This window comes from Pseudorasbora parva, chromosome 17 (assembly GCF_024679245.1).
Source record: "Pseudorasbora parva isolate DD20220531a chromosome 17, ASM2467924v1, whole genome shotgun sequence".
NCBI classification, from domain to species: Eukaryota; Metazoa; Chordata; class Actinopteri; order Cypriniformes; family Gobionidae; genus Pseudorasbora; species Pseudorasbora parva.
Window position 1 is genome coordinate 33,042,856 of NC_090188.1, and position 17,205 is coordinate 33,060,060.

A 17,205-nucleotide genomic window follows, 5' to 3' on the forward strand; every position below is an offset into this window, starting at 1 on the left:
ACCCTGCACGTTGAAAAATAACGCAAAAGGTATACCCATTGCGTTCAAAAGTGACGCCATGGTCCCTTGACCATGCGTCAGACATTTGACGAGTAGGGAGTGAGACTGTGTTGCGTGAGCAGAGCCTCTTCATACACACAACGCTTTTCCCAACTGGACTATTTGCCCTTTTACGACTACAATGGCGTTCCCACTGGACTTCAACGTGAAACACAGCTAGCCGGCTAAAACAGGTGAATTTAAACAATGTCTAAGTGGCTAAACGCATCTCATTGTCATGTAAGGGCCCTGTTCATGTTGGACAGACATTTTAATTGCATTTTGTGTCTGTTAAGAGGCACAAAGACACCCTTTACGTTTATGCCCCCAAAGCTGCCGTTTTAGCTGAGGGGGGGCTCTGGGCATTAACTTTAATAGCTTCGTGTTGCAAGCACCAATCTGGTTCGTTTTTTTTTATTTTATTTTTTTTTATAGACAGTATTCACAAAGATATAACGATCAAGATAAACGTAAAAATTCACCGGAGTTGTCCTTTAATAAGTATTTAGAGCTTTCTTTTTCTTTTCTTTTTTTCGAGTTTTCAAAACTGACACATTTTAAGTAATCTAAATTATTCCATTGTTTTATTAACTTGTTTATTTTTAATTTAGACAAACTTAAATTTAATTGAAACTGGGCTGGGATTTCTATTTCCCAACATGCTTTGCCATGACACCCAAAAGGGACAGTATAAATGACAAAATTATATTATTTGTTCTGTGCAAGATTAACATTAAGTGAGATATTTGGTAACTTAAATGTTTTATATTTGTTAAGAAGAGTTTCTGTTAAGGTTTTTTGTTTTAGTTTTTTTTGTACAGGTACCATCATGGTGACGAGTGGATCATGAGCTTAATTTGAGAAAAGATAAATGTTAAATGTATTTTATAGGAGCACTCATTATCTCATTATGCTATATTATCCCCAAATATTGGATAAAATCTTTTTGTCAACTTGTTTTCTTTCAATTGGGACTGGTTTTGTATTTGTTTTTTGTTGTTTTGTACTGATTGATCCTAGGCCTCGTTGAAATTTTAGGGAAGTTATACCCTGGGTGAGTAAAGTCAGTAAGTTTCAGTCAAATGCGATAACGGTAACTAGCATTTTCAGGGAAAAAGAAAATCCTCTCTGGGTCAAAATGACATGAACACAGCCTGAGGGTTTAGTAAATAGCAATGCTTTTATTGTTTCGAAGACATGAACAATAACAAGGAGATGCAAGCACCTCAGCTTACTGTCCTCTGAGAGACAAACCAATTAGCTGATTAGAGCAACACTGTGCTAGTCCTTGAAGAAGTGCACAAGATTGACCTTTCAAGGACTCACTAAAACTCATTGTATTACAGAAGTGGCATAGCTTACATGTGTCAATACAATTCTATTTCTCCAGTCGGGATCTGGCATTTATTCTGTGTATGAGGAACGAGGGGTATTATCTTCTGTGAAATTAAAATATCTAATGATTCTACTCTTGCAACACCATTTTTCCAGTATCATTGATCACATTATTCATCAAATAAGGCTTGATAGACTAATTTACAACCCACAAATTAGTGTCCACTGCATTATAATGCAAAAAGAAGAAAGCATGGCTCTAGAGCCCCACGAAGATGAACAGCAACAGTCTTTGTGGTTGTGGGGAATGGGGAGATTGTCCGGTCTGCCTTGAAAAGTTGTGGATGGATGCCACAGCGATGCTTCATAACACCAACTGGCTCCGGGGATGAAAATGCTAAATCATTGGTAAAACCTCCCCAACAAAGCAGGTAATGAATACAGAGGTTCCTTTGCCAAGATGTACAAAGACTGGCCCAAACTTTCTCTTCTCCTATTCTCTTCTCGCTGTGGTTTATGCAGGAGAATGATAAACAGCACCATCTGAACAGAACAGACCTAAGTATTTGCCCACAGCACAGTCCAGCTCATTGTGAATTTCACATTACAAAAACAAGCAACTTCGTCAAATGAGCCAAACCAGAATCAAAGGTTCCTCAATACAGTGAATGCATTACCATCTGAAATGACCTAATCAGAAAGAATAATAAAAATCAAAGAATTAACATTAATATATGGGTTCAGATTTTCTAGCAGCTGGCACCAGCGCAAACCCTCTTTTGGCGTTAAAAAACTTCAGTCAGGATTTATTAAAGACACACAGTGATAAATTTGCGCTGAAAGGGCATGGACAGGGTTATTTTTGAAGATGACCTTATCGCATATTTATTTGTAGGAGTTTCCCCTTCAAGTGCTAAATTTATTGGAGGAGAGTATTTAAATGAATCATGCAAAGTGATTTAATATGGTTTGCCTTTGTCAATTTACTGGTGCCAATTTTATCATTATTTACCACACAAAAAAAGCACTTCTTAAACAAGACACTAACAGGTTGATTTGGTCGGCTGTGTCTGTTTTCTTTCAATTGTGCGTCAACAGTAGATCACTTGCAGACATTTCCACTCCCATATGGAATTGCACTTTCATGCTAATTTGCCCCGTTTAGTAAATCTGGCCCATGGGCTCCAAAAATGAGAATGAAAATTAAATGAATTTATTTATTTGTTTGTTTATTTATTTATTACTTATCATTGAATACAAGTATCATTTTATTAAATTAATTCCCACGGAAAGCAAGAACTAAAATGCAATGCAGTTGAAGTTGCTTTGGATAAAAGCATCTGAAAAATGCATAAATGTAAGGAAAATATAAAAATTATAAAATATAAAAAAAATAAACTCTCTCTCTCTCTCTCTCTCTCTCTCTCTCTCTCTCTCTCTCTCTCTCTTCTTATTGTATAATGTCTTCTTATTGTAATATACTTTAAAATATAATTTATTTATTTGATGTAAAGATGATTTTTCAGCATCATTACTCCAGTCTTCAGTGTCATATTATCCCTTTAGAAAATCATTCTAATATACTGATTTATTATCTATGTTGGAAACAGTTGTGCTGCTTAAACTTTTTTCAGAATTCTTTGATGAATAAAGTTTTTTTTTTTTTTTGAGAAGATTTAAAATAGAATTTTTTTGTCAAGTCAAGTCAACTTTATTTATATAGTGCTTTTACAATAACGATTGTTTAAAAGCAGCTTCACAGTGTTGACAGGACAATATGATATGATTTATGATTTATGATTTATTAAATCATAAATCATGAGTGGTCATATTTAATTCTATAAACTATTTAAATCAAACTAGCCAAATCATATTTTTTTGCAATATTGTCCTGTTTAACACTGTGAAGCTGCTTTGAAACAATCATCATTGTAAAAGCGCTATATAAAGTTGATTGATTGATTGATTGATTGATTGATTGATTGATTGATTGATTGATTGATTGATTGATTGATTGATTGATTGATTGATTGATTGATTGATTGATTGATTGATTGATTGATTGATTGATTGATTGATAATATTGCAACAAAATTTGATTGGGCTGTACAGTCGTTCTAGAGAAAACGGTGTTCAATTTATCATATAGCGACAATGTTGTCAGATCAGTATTATAGTTTATACAAATAATTGAGCTCTAATAAATTAATTTTATTTGGATATGTAGTTGAACTTAGATTGAAATTTTAGTGTCCCCAACTGAGCGAGCCAAGCCAAAGGTAACAGCGGCAAGGAAAACGGCCCGGATCGCCGACTGCAGTAAACCTCGGGATAAACAGAGTGACTGCCACTCTTTCTATAATGTAACGACTACATCAGGTGTTATGGGAAGTGCTCCCAGACCTAGTTAATTAAAGTTTGTGACAATATACATTACCATTTAGGGCCAGTAATTTTTTATTTATTTATTTTTAAAGAAATGAATCCTTGTAATAAGCATGTGTTAAATTGAAGAAAAGTGATAGTAAAGATTTCTATGTTTAGAAAAAAATTATATTTTGAATAAATGCTGTTCTTTCACTGGGTGTGGAGAGCCACTGCCAGAAAGCCCCAATACGCCCCAGGCAGAAAATCACTTTATGTATGTATGATTTATGCATACCTGAAAAAGGTCACCTGACTGTCTCAAAATTTGAGACTTTAAAACCAAACAATAGCTTTATAATTATGATATCTTGCCTCAGTCAGTGTAACATTACACTAATTCTTCATCTACACCCATTTATCTTAATATCTGCTAATTAGGCCATCCAAGTGAAAGCTAATGTTCAACATATGTTGTTTATTTGCTGCATCACCTTGCGACTTTGCACTCTTTTTAGGTTATTTACATAAAAAGTACTTGACATTCTGAAAGACAACTTCATTTTAGTTCTAATAGATCCCACCTGTCTCTTATGAATATTCAATGAATTTCTTTTTATTAGGAATTAATGAGTTGCAAGATACAAGCTGGCGTATCTAAACGCCTGACTTCATCCCTTTCTCCTTAATCACCAGAAAGGTGACAAAGCCCATTTGCCATTTCTCCAGACGCTTTTGTTAAAAGTATTTTTATGATCTTGTTCTAAGACACAATAATGATCAAATGAAGACATTTTGGTTTGCTATTCTTAGCAAATATTACTAATGATTATGTCTTAAATAGTCTGCTAAACTAGTTTATAGGGTTGTCACAATACCAAAATGTCAGGAGTCTGACCAATACCATTACCAGTAAATTTTTGTTGCGCTGTGGATTGTATGCAGCACACGTGCACACATTTGAACATAAAAACTTTTTTTAGTTTGTAAAACTTTAGTGTTTTCAGTGCCAAGCGGATTCTTTCTTACTAGCACATCTGATTAGGCCTGTCATAATAACTACTTTTTGTTCTGTATAATAATGCAAGTAGGCCTACACACTTTCAAATAACAATGAACCTAACTCTTAAGAATATTTTTTTTAGATATTGGAAGTGTCAAAAAAGTAATATAATTAAAATTCTTGAAAATAATATATAAACCTTTGCTAAAAAGTGCAATGCAGTATAAAAAAACACACAAGCAAATGCACAAAAGTCACGTGTATTGCTGAAAAACTAACCTTGGCAGGCAGATGTCCATGAACAAAGGCACAGATGCCCAACAGGCATATCTGCTGCTAAATCTATTTTTCTAGAGGTGTGTTTTTTCAAAGCTGAACATCTTTTAACCTGATTAATCCTTTTTCAACAAAAGACAAAGAAAATCATTCTCTGCTCATGTTGTTTCAATAGGTGTCTATTGTAATGTCCCATTATTTATAGTAATGTGAGACGCTCTGAGATGCAAGAAACTCCGACAATAAAGTGTAACTGATTTGAATTGAATAAGTTTTATACATTTAACTGCAAGCATTAATGTATTTCATCTGTATTTCATTTTTACAATGAAGACTATCCAGTGTTATTTTACATTTGAATACTTTCATTTCTGTAGTATGTCTTACCTGAATAATAACCTACTGTTAGGCCCACCTGAAAAACTGAAACATGTTTAAGTTGCTTTTATTTGTGCTGTTGTTTGCACTATTTGTATTTCATTACTAACTTTTTACTCTCTTTTTTAAAATGAAAATAAGGAAAGTAGATTTTTTTTACATACACTCTAAAAAATGCTGGGTTAAAAACAACCCAAGTTGGGTTGAAAATGGACAAACCCAGAACTTGGGTTGTTTGAACCCAGCATTTTTTTAGAGTGTATACTGTCAATTAGTTCTCAGAAAGAAAATTGGAATCTGCAACAAAAAAAAAAAAAGTCACACTTATAAAATTAACATTCGGCCAGGAAAATTGCAATCGGTGCATCTCTAGATTGTGATGGGTTATTACAACACTCTAAAAGATGCTGGGTTAAAAACAACCCAAGTTGGGTAGGAAATGGACAAACCCAGAAATTGGGTTGTTTGAACCCTATAGTAAACACATTCAAACAACCCAATTTCTGGGTTTGTCCATTTTCAACCCAACTTGGGTTGTTTTTAACCCAGCATTTTTTAGAGTGAATGCTCAACACTGTAGATAGAAACCTTTGATGCTCAGAGAGCTCATTCAAATGAACAAGCATTTACAAGCAGTTTATCAGCGGGTACCGACACATACCCAGTAGTGCAGAAATGCTGGTTTACTTTTGCTTTTGTGTCAGTGTTGTGCAGAATTCTGACCCCTGCCAGATAATATCCCCCCCCCCCCCCCCACCTAAATCCAGTAGAGCTAGATAGGTTTAGGATTAGCGATCAGGTTGCAGTTTCAACAGGGCGGTGGGGTTTGGGGTTATAACGTGGCAGGAATTTGAAAACACCTGTACTTTTGACAACCCTATGCAGATCAGTTTATTCCTGTAACAACACATTTACTCCAAATGAGGAAAATAAAACAAAATATTATTTAGTTGAACTTTAGTTAGCAATTAAACTGCTAAAACCCGGTTTCAATTTCAAGAACCATTATAGCATCATAACTTGATTAATTGTTATTTTGCTAAATGTCTTTCTGATTTATACAATTTCACATGCAGAATCTCAAATTCCACTTACAATTGATAGGAAAAAAAGACTAATAGCAGTGATTGTGAGCAGTCTTATTGCACACCATCTATTCCAACATGCCACAACAATAAATGAAATATGCATTCATATTGATTTTACACCCACTCTGAATGAATTAACTTATAGGTTTACACAGCTCTCAAAATCCACCCATATGCCTATAAAAAAAAAAAAAATATATATATATATATATATATATATATATATATATATATATATATATATATATATATATATATATATATATATATATATATATATATATATTGTATAGACCTCTGAAAGGTGTGCTGTGGTATCTGGCACCAATATGTTAGCAGCAGATCCTTTAAGACCTGTAAGTTGCGAGATGGGGCCATCATGAATCGGACTTGCCACAGATGCTTGATTGGATTGAGATCTGGGAAATTATGAGGCCAATACAACACATCAATCCCTTTGTTGTGCTCCTCAAACCATTCCTGACACATTTTTTCTTTGTGGCAGGGCGCAATATCCTGCTGAAAGAGCCCACAGCCACCAGGGAATATTGTTTCCGTGAAAGGGTGTACATGGTCTGCAACAGTAGGTAGATGGTATGGATCAAAGTAACATGGATAGAGGACCCAAGGTTTTCCACCAGAAGATTGCCCAAAGTGTCACACTGCCTCCGCTGTCTTGCTCTACTCCCATAGTACACGCACCCTGCCGTCCACGTGATGTAAAAGAAAATGTGATTTATCAGACCAGACCACCTTCTTCCATTGCTCCGTGGTCCAGTTTTGATGTTCACGTCCCCATCGTTGGCACTTTCGGTGGTGGACAGGGGTCAGCATGGGCACCCTGACTGGTCTGTGACTATGCAGCCCCATACACAATAAACTGTGATGCACTTTATTCTGACAAGTTTCTATCAGAAACAGCATGAAAGGGTTAGTTCACCCAAAAATGACATTTCTTTCATTAATGACACCCCCCAATTTTGTTCCACACCCGTAAGACCTCTGTTCATCCTCGGAACACAGTTTAAAATATTTTAGATTTAGTCCGAGGGCTTTCTGTCCTTTGTGTAAGTGTATGTCCACTTGCTGTCCACGTCCAGAAGGTAATGAAAACATCATCAAAGTAGTCCATATGTGACATCAATTGGTTAGTTAGACTCTTTTGAAGTGTCGACAATATATTTTGGTCCAAAAATAACAAAAAATACGACTTTATTCAGCATTCTCTTCACTTCCATGTTCCTCAAATAAAGAATCAAACGGTCATGATTCAAAATTCAGATCGTGTGTCAAACTGGCAAACTGCTGAAATCACGTGACATTGGCGATATGAATCACGAATCAATCTGCTGATTCATAACAGTTTGATTCTTTATTTGAGGAACATGGAAGTGAAGAGAATGCTGAATAAAGTCGTATTTTTTGTTATTTTTGGACCAAAATATATTGTCGACACTTCAAAAAAGTCTAACTAACCAACTGATGTCACATATGGACTACTTTGATGATGTTTTCATTACGTAGACAGCAAGTGGGCAGACACTTACATTCAAAGGACAGAAAGGCCTTGGACTAAATCTAAAATATCTTAAACTGTGTTCCGAGGATGAACAGAGGTCTTACAGGTGTGGAACGACATTGGGGTGAGTCATTAATGAAAGAAATTTCATTTTTGGGTGAACTAACCCTTTAACTTCTGGAGCAATTTGAGCTACAATAGCTTGTCTGTTTGATCTGACAACACAGGCCAGCCTTCGCTCCCCACGTGCATCAATGAGCCTTGGAGCACCAGGGCGCAACTTTTCAAGTTTTCAAGATTTCAAGTAAGCCCCTTTCAGACTGCGATTCCGGCAAATACATGGATAATGCGACCCGGCATTTGTTCCCGGGCTGCTAGATTTGGCCATTCACACTGCCAGGGAAATACCGTAATATGTGCGCTTTCACACACACCGCTTAACGGTCCCGGGTCGAGTTGACACGTGACATCCTGATGTGACGTATAATGGCGAGCGATCTCAGCTTCAGCGCGGATAGTAAGGAGCTCCGTGGTCTCGACTTGTGTCCAGTTTGCGCACATTTCTGCTTGTTTAATTTTAGTTTCTTTTGTATACGAACACTCTCTGCGTTTAAAACACAGACTAGCTCTTCTGGCACTGCAGGGTTGTATTATTGAAAAAACAAGCTCTAGGAGTCGCACGATAACTACGTACACGTTGCGGCATTCGTTTCGGCTTTTGTTCACACAGCGCTCGACCCGGGTCAAATCCCGCAATATTACTAGGTCCCCGACCCGGGTCGAATTCGGTAATCAATCCCGGGACGTGGTTGCTTTCACACAGAAGGCGACCCGGCAATGAACATTTTAAAGGGTTTGTGAACATCTAAACTATTTAAATCTCAAAACCAGATCATGTCATACATATACAATTCAAAAGGTGGATTTAAAAAAAGATATTCTATTCGGCAAGGATCCATTCAAAGTTTCAACAGAGGTAATAAGAAATGTTTCTTGAGCAGCAAATCAGCATGACTTCTGAAGGATCATGCGATACTGAAGACTGAGTAATAATGCTAAAGAATTCAGCTTTGCATTCACAAAAATGCACTCATTAAAACATATTAAAATGGAAAAAATATAAAATATATTTTAAATTGTAATAATATTTCATAATGTTACTCTTTTTACTGTTTGTTTGTTTTAAATAAATGCAGCATCGGTAAGCATAAGAGACAAAAACATCCATGGTTTAAATTACATAATAATATTGTATTATATCAGATGTAGCAGAGAATATCCAAAACAAGTTATTTTAGCTAGTGGAATTACTTTGAACTGCTATTGACATGAAGGGGAATGCTAATGGATAGCTCTCTCCAGCTCTAATAGACGCCCTTGTGTTTAAACAATGTTTGTGAATAATATATTTAACTGAAATGTTTCTGCCGTGTGTTATTACATTAGAGGTCAATAGCCATTGATCACCTCACACTCAGTTATGGATCAGACATAAATGAGAAATGTAATAAACGACCCACAAAATGGTAACACCAAGCAACACTGACACGCAGCATGTGATCGATCATAAAATGTTCCTGCAGATATGACCTGAATGTATACTTTGATCATAAGCTGAATTGAATTTTAAGTTGAAGTTTATTGACCGAATACAATTTCATTTAATCTGGCGTGCAGATTGAACACCCACATGCAAGTCAGCACTTACACCCAGCAGGTCAAATCAGTAAGAGACTCTGACTCATCAACTAAGAGCCCGGTGTAAACAGCTTTATTGGTTTTATTTCATCAGTTTTGCTTCATTACACCCTCCCATGCACTTGATATCCTTGCGTATGATTAAACCCTCTCCCCTATCAGTAACCACATACTGAGAGCCAATTCAGTGTTCCACCCTCTCAAAGTGCTCTAACAATCAGAATATTTACGAATTCAGCTCTTTACAAACTGCATGAAACTAATGCTGATTTAGATGCAACCGCGGTTGTTTATGATTATGCTCAGAGTAAACAATGAATATTCATCGCACGCTAGCAATCACTGACCATCTTTCCTTTACTTTATTCCCGAAAACAGACGCACATACTTCACAGCTACCGAAATATGTAAACACGGTTATAAGCATATTATGAATAAGTTAAGAAATGCACATTCTAAATGACATTTCCACAAGAAAATGTAAAAAAAAAACTAGTAATGATAAATATAGTTAAAACTGATTTTATTATAATTCATAATAAGTAACATGTATGAATTTAATAGTTACAATTTCATAAAGCCAGAAGTCAGACCATTCTGTTTTTGCTTTAAATCTTCAAATATATCTTTAGATCGTGATTATGTGGTTGCCTTTAATTTCAAAGGGCTACGGATATTTTTGTATAAGGCCAGTTTACAATTAGACAACAATTAAATTTAAACAATTAAAAGAAAAAAACATGGAATCAGCCTTGGAAAATCAAGATCGGTGCATCCCTAACAACAAGACTGTTCTGCCTGTGTACACAACTAAATCTTTGCATAAAACTCCAGTTAAAACTTGACTGAAACGAATGATAGTCACACCCCATCAATGCTGTGGGCCAATAAATAACATGCTGTAAAGATAGTCAACTACATCAGTCATAAATCATCTTTACTTAGAGATCATGAACTGCATTGTTTTTTAATGTAAGACTTTTAAATCAAAAATGGTCAATTTAGAAATAAAAGGGTTTTTTTCAACCCAGGCTCATTGGAAATACGTGATTCTGCCTACATTTTTGCAACACCTGAAATATGTACCTACAGGTCCGTTTACCTGCACTTTTTGGGTGAAACGTCCACCGGAGGCGCTAAGTGATCATATTTTTTCTCCATTCCCAGACTGATCTCATGAAATGCTGTATATATGACACGCCAATTCGTATGCCATTTTGGCGTGCTATCAAGACGCATAATCGCTTTTTAGCGTGTTTATCAACGCCGATACATTCTATCCCCCTACACTGCCCCTACCCTTAAACCTACCAATCACACACACACGCACACACACACACACAGCCCCTAAACCTACCCATCACAAGAAACATTCTGCATTTTTACATTTAAAAAAAACAATTTAGTATGTTTATAAATCCATTTACCTTGTGGACACACACACATATTCAGACACAATTTGAACGCGTAATTCAATCCCTTCCCTAAACCTACCCATTTGTGTATTATAAAAAACAGGATATAAAAGGCAGATATGACTGCATCCATAATTTATTCAGAAAGTACAAATATCCCAAGTGTTCCGAGGCCAAACGATTGATTTGTGTGAAGAAAATCCCCAAAAGCGATCAGTAACGTCGAATCTATCCGCCAAAGATTAATAATAGATTTCAAATATTGCCGCCGGAAGAAATGTCACGTCAGCTTTGACAGCATTGGCTGTTGTGTGTCTCGTGACCGATCGCATCATTCAACTTGTGTGTATCATTTGAATCAGACATATGAATGAACGAGTGCGTGTTCTGTTCGCAAAGGAGGGCGATCATCATTTCAACAACTAAAACATTAAGATCAACTCTGTTCTTCACATGAAGATACCGTATGACTTCAGAAGACTTGGACTGCAACATGAGTTAATACTTTTATACTGTTTTTTGGTCAGTTTTTGCAATAAATACATGTGACTGTACATTTATTTGCCTGTTACGTGTTTTATATTGTTGAGAGTTGGAAGGTTTAGGGTAGGAGTGGAGTTAGTTACTCCAAAATATATAATTAGGCTATAAATATTAACTCTGTGAGATCAGTCATGATGTCATGTTGCACATCTGGAATGGAGAAAAAATATTACCACTTAGCGCCTCCGGTGGACGTTTTACCCCAAAAGTGCAGGTAAACGTACCTGGAGGTACATAATTCGGGTGTTGCAAAAATGTAGGCAGAGTCACGTATTTACAATGCTGGGTTGTTGTTTTTTTAGCCCTCTGATTTAAATGTTCTGAAGGGGCCCACTGCTGTGATTGGCTACTATCTGTGCATATGAAATAGCTAAGTATTACGTTTAACTCTCTCGAACACTTTTAGAATGTTTTTACTATTACAGTTAACTAATTGTAAAATGTGTTGATTATAGCATTACATTTCTATGGCATTAAAAGGTTGGAGTGATGGCGATCTCTGATGTTGAGCGCATGAACGTTCGTTTTTGGAGCTCGATTTCTGCACACTAACGAATTATTTCATCATAACTAACAGTGCAAACACAATGTAAATAAGATAATTATTGATTGGCATGAGTCCAGACTCAGTCACTGATAAACTGTTTGATTGAAAGCTCCAGCGATTGCAAAGGGATTGGTTTGATTTACTGACACATAGACAAATAACATCAGACTGTACATGAATCGTTACATATAAAAAAAATCTCTGGTCACAGATAAGGCATTAGAATCAACACTTGATTGACTGTTGACGTTACATGTTGTGGCATTACTGTCAAGTCCATATCATAAACTTCTGTTTGCAAAGCCTTCACCGAAATTGTGACTATTTTTTTTTAAGAATCCACAGTGAAATGTAGCACACTTACTAATAAATGTTCACCTGATACATTATAGTTGAAAAGCACATTCCTAGCTTTAGGATTCCATAATCCATAATTAGGACGGTAATGTTATTTTTAGTCAATTGATCCTGCATCGCTCTTCTCTCCTCTTCATCTCACAAATACACCAGTGGGCAGAGCCAAAGTTTCAATGAGGAAGTAGGCAATGGAACGGTTTGAGGCGTTCTTTCACCTATAGACACATTCCACAATGAGTTGTTCTCTGCATGGGCTTGGTTACCGTAAAAGCTGTTTTTGGACTTTAAAGGAAGTTTTCAGTTTTTCAGAAGTTTTTTTTAAAATGTACTTTGTTTTCTTGTACTATACTGACCTCTTGTCAAAAGCTCAAGAAAAGGTTTCTCAGTTCATGACCCCTTTAATACAAACATATGGGTACAGCATTGAGTTCTGAGTTAGCAAAGATGAGTTAACAATATTTTTGCCCATAGGTGACAGACTGTACAGTTGAAATGTGCACATCTCAATTCATTTTGTCATCTTTTATCAGTGCACTAGCATACAGATGTCCTCAAAGCTAACACACATGGACTAAAAGTACACTCAGAGTCACGTACGCTCACAGCTCCTGCTGTTCAGTCTCAGACTGTAGATTGTGAAAATGCAGATCTGAGATCTAGCCAGGTATTAAAATATATTCAAAAACAGCATGGGGTGATATGGTATCACAGTTAAAGCACAGAGCTGAAATGGTTACTGGACTGGTTAATGGTGATGAAGAGTAGTCATCATTGAAAAAGCTGCTTTAAATAAAATTTCTCCAAATGATAATTTATTGCTTTGGATAAAAAAAAGAAGAAGAAAAAAACAGCTAAATTACTAATAGTAAAACATAACCATCATAACATGTTTAGAAAAAAGCAAGCAAGTGGCTCATTCACCCATATGATTGCTTACTGAAAATAAATCTCTGGAACATGCCTTAAACAATCTTCCACAACAAAACAATGCATGTCTACCAACATTTTTAAATATAATGCTTAACATCATATACACTCTAACCAAACGAATACACACATAACTGGCATTTTCTTCAGCATCTCGTAACAGCCTTTAAAAAAAAAAGTATCATAAAATCCTTGGCTGGTTGTATTCCTTTCAACAGCTCTCAAGTTACCCTGCGTTAAGTATGACACCCTGAAGCCTGACAATTTTATGCTTAAGTTTATTGGCTGCAGTAAAAGACAAGTGAAAACCTCCTGCCCTTGTCATCTTTAGCAGAGGATCCGTCCCGTCCGTGTAAATGTCTGTATAACTTACAACCTCGTTTGCTTTCAGTACCATCATGACATCGGCATTCAGCGCCACTTACGAAATGTGAGCCAATCATGTCTTAATGCCGAAGGAGGGAAGGGTTATGAGTCTGGTCATCATGATAAACTGCATCTCCAAAGCATGTCAAACAGCTTACCCTCGCTTTAACCTGAACACAATCTTAAGTCCTTGAATTCTGGAACTTTGAGGGAAGTCTCAAGAGTAGCTAAATGCACACTGTAATTTACCACAAATACACTCTTGAAAAGACATGGGCAATTGTAACAGCTATTACTAGAATCTGAACTGCTGCTAGAAAAGCATTTATGAGAAATTGATCCAAAACGATTTTTGTTCCCTTTATATAACTCATATAATGTTTTTGTTTGTTTGTTTGTTGGTTTGTTTTAATTATTTTTAATTATTTTTTTATTACATATCTTTAACCATGCATCAGTTTATCAGCATTTTATATTAATGCAAGTTGCTTCACTGCTTGGTATATATTTATTGAGCAATAAACGTGGTTTTAACAGTTAAAGTTTTTAATTGTACATGCTTTAAGTAAAATCATTCATCAAAGCATTATAATAAACAGGGTGGGGGGTTGGGGGGCGGGGGTGTGGTCCCACTTTATATTAAGTGGCCTTAACTACCATGTACTTACATCAAATGATGAGCACAATGTATTTATTGTGTCCATAATGTATTGCAAAACACTTGCTGATATTGAGGTGGGATATGGGGTGGGACAGGTGTGGTGGTATGGGTCAGTTTAAGGGTAAAGTTAGGGACAGGTGTGGTGGTATGGGTCAGTTTAAGGGTAAAGTTAGGGACAGGTGTGGTTGTATGGGTCAGTTTAAGGGTAAAGTTAGGGACAGGTGTGGTGGTATGGATATGTTTAAAGGTAAGTTAGGGACAGGTGTGGTGGTATGGGTCAGTTTAAGGGTAAGTTAGGGACAGGTGTGGTGGTATGGGTCAGTTTAAGGGTAAAGTTAGGGACAGGTGTGGTGGTATGGGTCAGTTTAAGGGAAAGTTAGGGACAGGTGTGGTGGTATGGGTCAGTTTAAGGGTAAAGTTAGGGACAGGTGTGGTGGTATGGGTCAGTTTAAGGGTAAGTTAGGGACAGGTGTGGTGGTGTGGGTCAGTTTAAGGGTAAAGTTAGGGACAGGTGTGGTGGTATGGGACAGTTTAGGGGTAAAGTTAGGGACAGGTGTGGTGGTATTGGTGAGTTTAAGGGTAAAGTTAGGGTCAGGTGTGGTGGTGTGGGTCAGTTTAAGGGTAAAGTTAGGGACAGGTGTGGTGGTATGGGTCAGTTTAAGGGTAAAGTTAGGGACAGGTGTGGTGGTGTGGGTCAGTTTAAGGGTAAAGTTAGGGACAGGTGTGGTGGTGTGGGTCAGTTTAAGGGTAAAGTTAGGGACAGGTGTGGTGGTGTGGGTCAGTTTAAGGGTAAAGTTAGGGACAGGTGTGGTGGTGTGGGTCAGTTTAAGGGTAAAGTTAGGGACAGGTGTGGTGGTATGGGTCAGTTTAAGGGTAAAGTTAGGGACAAGTGTGGTGGTGTGGGTCAGTTTAAGGGTAAGTTAGGGACAGGTGTGGTGGTATGGGTCAGTTTAAGGGTAAAGTTAGGGACAAGTGTGGTGGTGTGGGTCAGTTTAAGGGTAAAGTTAGGGACAGGTGTGGTGGTGTGGGTCAGTTTAAGGGTAAAGTTAGGGACAGGTGTGGTGGTATGGGTCAGTTTAAGGGTAAAGTTAGGGACAAGTGTGGTGGTGTGGGTCAGTTTAAGGGTAAAGTTAGGGACAGGTGTGGTGGTATGGGTCAGTTTAAGGGTAAAATTAGGGACAGGTGTGGTGGTATAGGTCAGTTTAAGGGTAAAGTTAGGGACAGGTGTGATGGTATGGGTCAGTTTAAGGGTAAAGTTAAGGACTGGTGTGGTGGTATGGGTAAATTTAAGGGTAAAGTTAGGGACAGGTGTGATGGTATGGGTAATTTTAATGTTAGTACATAGTAGATAACGCCACCTAATATAACAACACAATCACATGAGAATGCATATCATGTCGTGGAATGTATACGCCAAAACCAGTTTTTTTGTGTACATATGATACGCACTTTATAGCATGCAAATGGCATGCACTTGGGTAGGATGGGGTGGGGTGTTTGTGCGAATAATACGCCATAAAAACTTATTTTGGCAAATACGTTCCACGAAATCCCACACTCCACACTTGATACGCATTTTCTTGTGGTCTGGCATATAAAGTGGGTCCAAAACTGTTTATTACAATGCTTATGATATTCCTCAAGCATTCTTATCAGAAGTTGTTCTAGAACTCTATCTTTAAAACTGCAATTAAATCACCCTCAATCACTTAAAGGTGCAGTAAATGATTTCTGAATAACACTGTTAAAATTTAAATCAATTGTGTGTGTGATGAAAAAACAATTGTGTTTGTACAAAGTCCTGGCTGTGTATATAGGAGAAAAAACAATGTGGATCGAACTAATCAGACCGAGTACCACAACACTCACAACAGGGGGCGTATACAATCATGATGGGGGAGGAAAGAGAGTGAGTAAGAGGGACATTTGTTGAAAGATTGTAGAAAGAGAGATGGCTGAGATTAAGTCAAGTCATGTTTATGTACAATAGATTGTTTCAAAGCAGCTTTACAGTAGTAACAGGAAAACATTCAAAATAATTTGACAAAATGTATTTAGGCTGTACAGCCGATCTGGAGAAAACAGTGATGTCATAGTCGAGCTCAGTTAAATTCTTATGTTGTGTCAATGCGGGCAAATCAGCAATACAACTGAATATCCAGTGCCCTCAACCCAGCAAGCCAAAAGCCAAAAGTGAGAGAGGTGACAGTGGCAAGGAACCAATACTCCATCAGGTGACAGAATGGAGAAAAAATCCTTGGGAGAAACTGTCAAGGGGCCAGTTCTCCTCTTGCCAACGAACAAACAGTGTATGATTATGATTCAGGCAACGTTACAGGTCAGAAGTCAGATTAGATCAGAAAATTCAGAATATTTGTCCACGCCCTTCTGGTTGAAGATCAGAGTCATCACGTCAGAGATGGGCTTGTTGAGAATCAGTGCCACAAGGTTAGGAATCACAGAGTACCTCACGATACAAAACGATACGATACGATATATATGGCTCACGATACCGTGATAGAGCAATTATGTGATAATCTAAATATTGCTGGACAGTCTTATGATAAACCACATATCTGTTTAACTATGAAACAAAATTCATGTGAAAAGGTCAAGTGCAGGTTTTCCAGACTTTGGACTAACTTCTGTTCACGTTTCCCTCATTCATGTTGAGGAAGACAGGAAGTAG